The sequence below is a fragment of the Drosophila rhopaloa genome, unplaced genomic scaffold (genome assembly GCF_018152115.1).
Source record: "Drosophila rhopaloa isolate 14029-0021.01 unplaced genomic scaffold, ASM1815211v1 contig_190, whole genome shotgun sequence".
NCBI lineage: Eukaryota > Metazoa > Arthropoda > Insecta > Diptera > Drosophilidae > Drosophila > Drosophila rhopaloa.
In genome coordinates this window covers 4,081,634-4,093,661 of record NW_025335073.1, presented here as the reverse complement: position 1 = coordinate 4,093,661, position 12,028 = coordinate 4,081,634, and the positions used below count along the sequence as shown (strand labels likewise).

Below are 12,028 nucleotides of genomic sequence, written 5' to 3'. Positions count from 1 at the left end.
AGGTAAAACTCCTGAACCATAAGAGATACCCATTAAATAAAACGTAGAAAGGTTAACTGTTGTTTTAACTTAAAAAATATTTTTTCAATTATTTATTATATCAAGGAACTTCTTAATTAAACAATAAAAACTATAAATACTGCCTTATTCAACGTCACAGCTTATTTGACCCAGTTCATCAAATTAACTATAAAAAATTGCAAAAAAAATATTTTTTTAACTTTTAGTATTTGGTATGTCCGCTCTTTTGGTCCACAACCGACTTCAGTCGATTGGGAATAGATTCGACCAATTTTTTTGTGGTTTCTGGGGTGATTTTAGCCCATTCTTAGAGCAAAGCCGTCTTCAAGTCATTTTTATTGGAAATATTGCGCTCCCGAATTTTTGAGTCCAGCAAAGCCCACAAATTTCTCAATAACATTAAAATCGGGTGACTGAGCTGGCGATTTCATTATATGGGGGCAATTATAACCCAGCCCATATTGAACTATACTCGACTTTTGCTTTGGGTCATTGTCTTGGTAGAACCCTGTTTTTTTTCCCAATTTCTCAGCACTTTGGAGTAAATTATCCCTAAGGATATTGAGATAAACATTTTTATCTATTGTGTTTTCAATAAATTTAAGGTTTCCGACTCCTGCTGCGGACTTACAGGCCCAAACCATAACGTGTACGCCGTCATGCTTAACGGTGGGTTTTAGATGTTTGTCCTGCAGCTCTGTATTGGCTTTACGCAATACGTAAGAACGTCCTTCGGACCCAAAAATATAAAATTTTTACTCATCAGCGAAAATGACGTAATATTTTGGGGTCCAATGAGCAATTTTTATACCCTTGCAGAGGGTATTATAATTTTGGTCCAAAGTGTGCAACGCAGTGAAGGAGACATCTCCGACCCTATAAAGTATATATATTCTTGATCTGCCATGATATAGCCATGTCCGTCTGTCCGTCTGTCTGTTTCTACGCAAACTAGTCTCTCAGTTTTAAAGCTATCGAGTTCAAACTTTGCACACACCCTTCTTTCCTTTGCACGCAGGGATCGGCCGACTATATCCTATAGCTGCCATATAACTGATTGATCGGAAATGCCATAATTTTGGTGTTTGTAAAGTTAGGAAGCTGGGATTTTCTATGGCTTTTATATTTGGCCAATCAGTCCGACCTACCAAATTTCATAAGGATCGGCCGACTATATCCTATAGCTGCCATATAACTGATTGATCGGATATGCCATAACTTTGGTGTTTGTAAAGTTAGGAAGCTGGAATTTCCTATGGGTTTTATATTTGGTCAATCAATCCGACCTATCAAATTTCATAAGGATCGGCCGACTATATCCTATAGCTGCCATATAACTGAACGATCATAAATGCCATAACTTTGGTGTTCTTAAAGTTAGGAAGTTGGGATATTTTATAAGTATTAAGAATGCATCATATGAATAATTTTGGAGAATATAATATACAGAATATTCTGCAAGGGTATATCAACTTCGGCTCCGCCCGAAGTTAGCTTTCCTTTCTTGTTTATAATTAATTTGATGAACTGGGTCAAATAAGCTGTGACGTTGAAAAAGGCAGTATTTTTTGTTTTTATTGTTTCATTAAGAAGTTCCTTGCTATAATAAATAAATGAAAACATATTTTTTAAGTTAAAACAAAAGTTAACCTTTCTGCGTTTTATTTTTATGGGTATCTCTTATGGTTCAGGAGTTATAGCTGTTTAATGTTAAAAATTAGGTGTGGGTCAAATAAGCTGTGTGTCACTGTAGTTATTTATCGAAACCAAATTTTTTTTTATAAAAAAGGTTTTTTTCTGTCAATGCTTTCCGCAAAAATTAACTAATACGCCTATGAAAGTCTGACGAAAAGAAAAAGAATGACTCGGAAAAAACTTTATTTTCAATGTAAAGTGGTTAACGAAATGATGGAACGGGAACCATCAAAAATTGTTACCCGAGATTTCTATATCAAAAATATGAAAATTTTAATTTTGCAATATATTTTGATGTTTTATTTTATACCTTGTATACCCGTAATTCGTAAAGTAAGATGGGTTTAACAAACTTATAAAACTGATAGGGATCCTTTGCACTTTTTATATGTGTTGATTTTAAGGTTCTTAACTCGACGGGTTTCAAAGATACAAAAGCCCATGACGTGTTCAAAGAATTACCTATAAAGCTTATTTGCTGGATATCTCCCGTTCTTCGACAGTGTCGAATTATGGCTAAAATTTAGGAAACAAATTCCTTCGAACACGAATGAAGACATATGTAGCAAAAGGAATTCCCGTAATTCGTTCAACGAGTTCCGAGAAATCGGAGTAAGAAGTGGTTGGTTCAAATAAGCTGTGAGATGTTAATAGTATTATTATTCACCATATACATACTTGGTGTTGATGATTAAACTTCTCTGTATTTTAGTATCCAAACCAAAATTTGATTTTCATGGATAAAAATGTTTTTTGTTAATGCTTTTCATTGGCTTTTCGGAAAACTAATATTATGGATACAATACGCCTTTCAAAGTCTAATGAAAAGTAAATTTAAGCACAAAAAAAACTTTATTTTCAAAGTACAGTGGTTCACGAAATGATGTCACAGAATGCTTAGAATATTTTTAGTAAACGGACGAACTAAGCTAGAGATTCAAACGCTGGAGTTCTCATGAACAACTAAACTTTTACTCTACGAGTAACGGGTATAAAGTTTGTTTTTATCTTTGGTTCTCTTCATTCCTCTTTGAACGTTATTTCAAATCACTATATTTTAAATTGAAAATGTATAGAAACAAGAATCTTAACAAGAAGAACACTATAGTGTCGAACTCCACGACTATCAAAAAACGTAATTTTTTAAATCAGTTTTATAACAAATATGCCCCTAATAGATGGTACTGGCGCTAAAGTGAATTTATCTGCTAGCGCTGACGTCATTGTTCTTGTTTAACTTAATTTTGAATAAATTCTAAAACAATTTAAAAGTAAAGTCTAAAACAATTTAAAGTAAAAGTTAAAAAAAAGTTAAGGTTTACGCCAGTAGAATTTGGTGTGTTTTTTAATCGTTTTAATTATTGAATATGACCGATGCCATCGTTGTCTTATTTTCTTCTCGATCGGAGCTTGACAGCACATCTTTCAGTTCTACTTCTATCATTTTATAAATTCGTGCAAAAACGGAGTATCAGTCAAGTTTGTGTAGATTTTGTGCAACCGGTTTAAGATGATGAGGAAAAACTTGATCGGTTGTTCTTAATTTCGATATAAATTGTCCAGCTCCTTCGTTGGTCTTTACTTCAGCTATGGTACTTTCCTAAGCTTTGGTATACTTTGAGTCTAGCACAACAATGAGTTTAACAGATATCCGACCTTATCAAAAATAGATCTGCGTAGTCGACAATACCAAATAAAATGGTGGTAGATCCCTGACTTAGTGTGTTAGCTTAGTTTTTCCAGAATTGAACCGCATGTTTGTGCGTTACGCAACATTGAGCATAAAATACAAATATCGCTCTCACAGCCACTAAAAAGAGGTTTTGTTCTCGGCTTAAGAGAACAACCCAAAAACAGGAGAGTAGCCCTGTCCGTCTGTCCGTCTGTCCGTCCGTTCGTCGGTCCGTCCGTTTCTACGCAAACTTGTCCCTCAGTTTTAAAGCTATCTGATTGAAACTTTCCCAAATGTTGTCTTTCTATTGCAGGTAGTATATAAGTCAGAACGAGCCGGATCGGGCGACTATATCATATAGCTGCCAAAGGAACAATCAGAAAAAAAATTTTAAAAAATTATTACTTTTTGTTTTGTTCTGTGCTGCTTGCACAATGGACAATCCGTTCAACGGATGGTAGATGGTATATGGATATCTGTGGGAAGACGCCATCAAGTCTAGTTATTTCGACTTTTGCTTACTTAACTTGATAACACCATAACCCGACGTAGATTGGATATAGCCTTCCATGCGTGTGAAAATAAGCCCGAAAATTGTATCCAAAAATGTTGTTAAAGATATTTTATGACAAATTATGAAGTAACAAATTATATTTTGTAAATATCAGAATAACGATACAGGACTATTTGATAAGCGTGACTACGATAGCGTGCAGGGACCATAAATATTTTAAAAATAAAAATGATATCGAGCTTTCCTAAATGTTCGATTTCTACTATGTATAACGACACTGTATCTTGCCAATAAGACGAAAGTCTGTACCTATATGTATATGGCCACATTTTTTAAGATTTATAGATGTGAATTTAATTAATAGCCATAATAGAAAACTTGGTGCTCCTATGATTATATTTCTCGATAGACCCTATTTGTTAACGAATATAATAAACGTTAAACTCAGGTGCAGTTTTGTTCACTATTTACAATTAACCACTATATATATCTGCTTCCGTATCGTTCAACGTTATTTCATAAACATTAAATTATCAGGACAACATAAGTGCCCATCAATAAATCACTCAGGGAAAAGTTTTTAATAGCAGGTGCAACACCTAATAAAAACAACAGTATGATGACAGCATACTTATTAATATACCAAAACAAATGGGTTCCGAGGATTAATGCGTAATTGTGAAATAATAATTTATTGTGAAATAATAACGAAATGGTAACAAAGATAGGTGCACTGTTACCTACATAACTGGGCAACTTAAGCAAATCAGAAATAATATACAGAAAAATTAGTTATGTCAGCAGCACATAATAAATATAAATTATAGAAAAATTATATACATTGAGGCTATGGAAATGCGAGAAATTTAAGTTTAGCATTGCTGGTAATCATTAGGTCAAGACCCGAGCCAGCAGGTCTTGAGGATGATGGCGTTTCAGTATTCTCCTGACCGTAGTGCGATGACTCGGCGTTAGTCGCCTAGCTGGGCTGTTAGGATGACCTCCAAGCCTCTCCGTGTATTTTTGTGCAATCGCCCGAATTTTATCCCCAATTTTTGGTACTTTGAAGTCGGGCTCGATGTCCGCCGTTCTCATGTACCATGGAGCTCCTGAGATCCTCCTCAGCGTCTTGGCTTGAAGTACCCGTATTTTGTTGAGGTGGGTTTTAGCTGTGATACCGTACACCTGTATTGCGTAGAAAAAGTTCGGAGCTGGAATGCACTTGAAAATTCGAACCTTGTTGTCCAGCGAAAGCTTGTTTTTAGCGGAGAGTAGCCAGGACATGCGATTTAACTTAGTTCTATAAGAATGCAGCAGCGACTTGACATTGCTTTCGAGTTTGAGCTTTCTGTCTAGAATGACTCCTAGATATTTGTGTGATGTTGAGTGAGTTAACACTCTACCATTAAGCGTCACACTCGGGCAGTTTAGCGCCCGATTTGCGAAGGTCACGTTTGCGCATTTATCTGCATTGATGCACACGTTCCAAATCCTAGCCCATTCCTGAAATGCATCTAGATATTCTTGGAGACCTATTTTTGCCAGGTCTATGGAGCTGTTTCTGGTGAGCACCGCGGTATCGTCAGCGTAGGTTGCAACCAGCGTATCCCTTCCTGCAAGTGCTGTGATTGACGAGTGGTTTGGCATGTCGTCAGAGAATAGTGTATACAATGTAGGGCCAAGCACATTACCTTGTGGAACGCCCGCTTCTATGGGCCTGGACAGTGCTGAGACGGCATGTCTGGCATGCGCGACCGCTCAGTCGCCTCCTCTTTTCATATATATATGTATAGATACAGTGGCTCACAGCTTATTTGACCCACACCTATTTTTCAACATTAAACAGGTAAAACTCCTGAACGATAAGAGATACCCATTAAATAAAACGCAGAAAGGTTAACTGTTGTTTTAACTTAAAAAATATTTTTTCAATTATTTATTATATCAAGGAACTTCTTAATTAAACAATAAAAACTATAAATACTGCCTTATTCAACGTCACAGCTTATTTGACCCAGTTCATCAAATTAATTATAAAAAATTGCAAAAAAAATATTTTTTTAACTTTTAGTATTTGGTATGTCCGCTCTTTTGGTCCACAACCGACTTCAGTCGATTGGGAATAGATTCGACCAATTTTTTTGTGGTTTCTGGGGTGATTTTAGCCCATTCTTAGAGCAAAGCCGTCTTCAAGTCATTTTTATTGGAAATATTGCGCTCCCGAATTTTTGAGTCCAGCAAAGCCCACAAATTTCTCAATAACATTAAAATCGGGTGACTGAGCTGGCGATTTCATTATATGGGGGCAATTATAACCCAGCCCATATTGAACTATACTCGACTTTTGCTTTGGGTCATTGTCTTGGTAGAACCCTGTTTTTTTTCCCAATTTCTCAGCACTTTGGAGTAAATTATCCCTAAGGATATTGAGATAAACATTTTTATCTATTGTGTTTTCAATAAATTTAAGGTTTCCGACTCCTGCTGCGGACTTACAGGCCCAAACCATAACGTGTACGCCGTCATGCTTAACGGTGGGTTTTAGATGTTTGTCCTGCAGCTCTGTATTGGCTTTACGCAATACGTAAGAACGTCCTTCGGACCCAAAAATATAAAATTTTTACTCATCAGCGAAAATGACGTAATATTTTGGGGTCCAATGAGCAATTTTTATACCCTTGCAGAGGGTATTATAATTTTGGTCCAAAGTGTGCAACGCAGTGAAGGAGACATCTCCGACCCTATAAAGTATATATATTCTTGATCTGCCATGATATAGCCATGTCCGTCTGTCCGTCTGTCTGTTTCTACGCAAACTAGTCTCTCAGTTTTAAAGCTATCGAGTTCAAACTTTGCACACACCCTTCTTTCCTTTGCACGCAGGGATCGGCCGACTATATCCTATAGCTGCCATATAACTGATTGATCGGAAATGCCATAATTTTGGTGTTTGTAAAGTTAGGAAGCTGGGATTTTCTATGGCTTTTATATTTGGCCAATCAGTCCGACCTACCAAATTTCATAAGGATCGGCCGACTATATCCTATAGCTGCTATATAACTGATTGATCGGATATGCCATAACTTTGGTGTTTGTAAAGTTAGGAAGCTGGAATTTCCTATGGGTTTTATATTTGGTCAATCAATCCGACCTATCAAATTTCATAAGGATCGGCCGACTATATCCTATAGCTGCCATATAACTGAACGATCATAAATGCCATAACTTTGGTGTTCTTAAAGTTAGGAAGTTGGGATATTTTATAAGTATTAAGAATGCATCATATGAATAATTTTGGAGAATATAATATACAGAATATTCTGCAAGGGTATATCAACTTCGGCTCCGCCCGAAGTTAGCTTTCCTTTCTTGTTTATAATTAATTTGATGAACTGGGTCAAATAAGCTGTGACGTTGAAAAAGGCAGTATTTTTTGTTTTTATTGTTTCATTAAGAAGTTCCTTGCTATAATAAATAAATGAAAACATATTTTTTAAGTTAAAACAAAAGTTAACCTTTCTGCGTTTTATTTTTATGGGTATCTCTTATGGTTCAGGAGTTATAGCTGTTTAATGTTAAAAATTAGGTGTGGGTCAAATAAGCTGTGTGTCACTGTAGTTATTTATCGAAACCAAATTTTTTTTTATAAAAAAGGTTTTTTTTCTGTCAATGCTTTCCGCAAAAATTAACTAATACGCCTATGAAAGTCTGACGAAAAGAAAAAGAATGACTCGGAAAAAACCTTATTTTCAATGTAAAGTGGTTAACGAAATGATGGAACGGGAAACATCAAAAATTGTTACCCGAGATTTCTATATCAAAAATATGAAAATTTTAATTTTGCAATATATTTTGATGTTTTATTTTATACCTTGTATACCCGTAATTCGTAAAGTAAGATGGGTTTAACAAACTTATAAAACTGATAGGGATCCTTTGCACTTTTTATATGTGTTGATTTTAAGGTTCTTAACTCAACGGGTTTCAAAGATACAAAAGCCCATGACGTGTTCAAAGAGTTACCTATAAAGCTTATTTGCTGGATATCTCCCGTTCTTCGACAGTGTCGAATTATGGCTAAAATTTAGGAAACAAATTCCTTCGAACACGAATGAAGACATATGTAGCAAAAGGAATTCCCGTAATTCGTTCAACGAGTTCCGAGAAATCGGAGTAAGAAGTGGTTGGTTCAAATAAGCTGTGATATGTTAATAGTATTATTATTCACCATATACATACTTGGTGTTGATGATTAAACTTCTCTGTATTTTAGTATCCAAACCAAAATTTGATTTTCATGGATAAAAATGTTTTTTGTTAATGCTTTTCATTGGCTTTTCGGAAAACTAATATTATGGATACAATACGCCTTTCAAAGTCTAATGAAAAGTAAATTTAAGCACAAAAAAAACTTTATTTTCAAAGTACAGTGGTTCACGAAATGATGTCACAGAATGCTTAGAATATTTTTAGTAAACGGACGAACTAAGCTAGAGATTCAAACGCTGGAGTTCTCATGAACAACTAAACTTTTACTCTACGAGTAACGGGTATAAAGTTTGTTTTTATCTTTGGTTCTCTTCATTCCTCTTTGAACGTTATTTCAAATCACTATATTTTAAATTGAAAATGTATAGAAACAAGAATCTTAACAAGAAGAACACTATAGTGTCGAACTCCACGACTATCAAAAAACGTAATTTTTATACCCTTGCAGAGGGTATTATAATTTTGGTCAAAAGTGTGCAACGCAGTGAAGGAGACATCTCCGACCCTATAAAGTATATATATTCTTGATCAGGATCACCTCCTGAGTTGATATAGCCATGTCCGTCTGTCCGTCTGTCCGTCTGTCCGTCTGTCCGTCTGTCTGTCCGTCTGTCTGTCCGTCTGTCTGTCCGTCTGTCTGTTTCTACGCGAACTAGTCTCTCAGTTTTAAAGATATCGAATTGAAACTTTGCACACACCCTTCTTTCCTTTGCACGCAGTATATAAGTCGGAACGGCCGGGATCGGCCGACTATATCCTATAGCTGCCATATAACTGATTGATCGGAAATGCCATAACTTTGGTGTTTGTAAGGTTAGGAAGTTGGGATTTTCTTTGGGTGTTATATTTGGCCAATTAATCCGACCTACCAAATTTCATAAGGATCGGCCGACTATATCTTATAGCTGCCATATAACTGATTGATCGGAAATGCCATAACTTTAGTGTTTGTTAAGTTAGGAAGTTGGGATTTTCTCTGGGCTTTATTTTTGCCCAATCAATCCGACGTACCAAATTTCATAAGGATCGGCCGACTATATCCTATAGCTGCCATATAACTGATTGATCGGAAATGCCATAACTTTAGTGTTTGTTAAGTTAGGAAGTTGGGATTTTCTATGGGCTTTATTTTTGCCCAGTCAATCCGACGTACCAAATTTCATAAGGATCGGCCGACTATATCCTATAGCTGCCATATAACTGATTGATCGGAAATGCCATAACTTTAGTGTTTGTTAAGTTAGGAAGTTGGGATTTTCTATGGGTTTTATTTTTGCCCAATCAATCCGACATATCAAATTTCATAAGGATCGGCCGACTATATTCTATAGCTGCCATATACATAACTGAACGATTGGAAATGCCATAACTTTGGTGTTTTTAAAGTTAGGAAGTTGGGATTTTTTATGAGTATTAAGAATGCAACATATGAATAATATTGGAGAATATAATTTGCAGAATATTCTGCAAGGGTATTTCAACTTCGGCTCCGTCCGAAGTTAGCTTTCCTTTCTTGTTTTTTAAATCAGTTTTATAACAAATATGCCCCTAATAGATGGTACTGGCGCTAAAGTGAATTTATCTGCTAGCGCTGACGTCATTGTTCTTGTTTAACTTAATTTTGAATAAATTCTAAAACAATTTAAAAGTAAAGTCTAAAACAATTTAAAGTAAAAGTTAAAAAAAAGTTAAGGTTTACGCCAGTAGAATTTGGTGTGTTTTTTAATCGTTTTAATTATTGAATATGACCGATGCCATCGTTGTCTTATTTTCTTCTCGATCGGAGCTTGACAGCACACCTTTCAGTTCTACTTCTATCATTTTATAAATTCGTGCAAAAAACGGAGTATCAGTCAAGTTTGTGTAGATTTTGTGCAACCGGTTTAAGATGATGAGGAAAAACTTGATCGGTTGTTCTTAATTTCGATATAAATTGTCCAGCTCCTTCGTTGGTCTTTACTTCAGCTATGGTACTTTCCTAAGCTTTGGTATACTTTGAGTCTAGCACAACAATGAGTTTAACAGATATCCGACCTTATCAAAAATAGATCTGCGTAGTCGACAATATCGAATAAGGTGGTAGGTCCCTGACTTAGTGTGTTAGCTTAGTTTTTCCAGAATTGAACCGCATGTTTGTGCGTTACGCAACATTGAGCATAAAATACAAATATCGCTCTCACAGCCACTAAAAAGAGGTTTTGTTCTCGGCTTAAGAGAACAACCCAAAAACAGGAGAGTAGCCCTGTCCGTCTGTCCGTCTGTCCGTCCGTTCGTCGGTCCGTCCGTTTCTACGCAAACTTGTCCCTCAGTTTTAAAGCTATCTGATTGAAACTTTCCCAAATGTTGTCTTTCTATTGCAGGTAGTATATAAGTCAGAACGAGCCGGATCGGGCGACTATATCATATAGCTGCCAAAGGAACAATCAGAAAAAAAATTTTAAAAAATTATTACTTTTTGTTTTGTTCTGTGCTGCTTGCACAATGGACAATCCGTTCAACGGATGGTAGATGGTATATGGATATCTGTGGGAAGACGCCATCAAGTCTAGTTATTTCGACTTTTGCTTACTTAACTTGATAACACCATAACCCGACGTAGATTGGATATAGCCTTCCATGCGTGTGAAAATAAGCCCGAAAATTGTATCCAAAAATGTTGTTAAAGATATTTTATGACAAATTATGAAGTAACAAATTATATTTTGTAAATATCAGAATAACGATACAGGACTATTTGATAAGCGTGACTACGATAGCGTGCAGGGACCATAAATATTTTAAAAATAAAAATGATATCGAGCTTTCCTAAATGTTCGATTTCTACTATGTATAACGACACTGTATCTTGCCAATAAGACGAAAGTCTGTACCTATATGTATATGGCCACATTTTTTAAGATTTATAGATGTGAATTTAATTAATAGCCATAATAGAAAACTTGGTGCTCCTATGATTATATTTCTCGATAGACCCTATTTGTTAACGAATATAATAAACGTTAAACTCAGGTGCAGTTTTGTTCACTATTTACAATTAACCACTATATATATCTGCTTCCGTATCGTTCAACGTTATTTCATAAACATTAAATTATCAGGACAGCATAAGTGCCCATCAATAAATCACTCAGGGAAAAGTTTTTAATAGCAGGTGCCACCCCTTAATAAAAACAACAGTATGATGACAGCATACTTATTAATATACCAAAACAAATGGGTTCCGAGGATTAATGCGTAATTGTGAAATAATAATTTATTGTGAAATAATAACGAAATGGTAACAAAGATAGGTGCACTGTTACCTACATAACTGGGCAACTTAAGCAAATCAGAAATAATATACAGAAAAATTAGTTATGTCAGCAGCACATAATAAATATAAATTATAGAAAAATTATATACATTGAGGCTATGGAAATGCGAGAAATTTAAGTTTAGCATTGCTGGTAATCATTAGGTCAAGACCCGAGCCAGCAGGTCTTGAGGATGATGGCGTTTCAGTATTCTCCTGACCGTAGTGCGATGACTCGGCGTTAGTCGCCTAGCTGGGCTGTTAGGATGACCTCCAAGCCTCTCCGTGTATTTTTGTGCAATCGCCCGAATTTTATCCCCAATTTTTGGTACTTTGAAGTCGGGCTCGATGTCCGCCGTTCTCATGTACCATGGAGCTCCTGAGATCCTCCTCAGCGTCTTGGCTTGAAGTACCCGTATTTTGTTGAGGTGGGTTTTAGCTGTGATACCGTACACCTGTATTGCGTAGAAAAAGTTCGGAGCTGGAATGCACTTGAAAATTCGAACCTTGTTGTCCAGCGAAAGCTTGTTTTTAGCGGAGAGTAGCCAGGACATGCGATTTAACT

General features: G+C 35.9%; 1 long non-coding RNA gene across 1 annotated transcript in view; it reads left to right on the top strand.

Annotated features, from left to right (window-relative positions):
* Positions 1-3,823: 3,823 nt before the first annotated feature.
* LOC123037648 overlaps positions 3,824-12,028 on the top strand; it is a 29,770-nt gene continuing 21,565 nt past the window's right edge. Inside the window, exons 1-2 of the long non-coding RNA XR_006417596.1 lie at positions 3,824-4,350; positions 10,532-11,180. This is a non-coding gene — a long non-coding RNA (uncharacterized LOC123037648). The remainder of the gene's footprint in view (positions 4,351-10,531; positions 11,181-12,028) is intronic.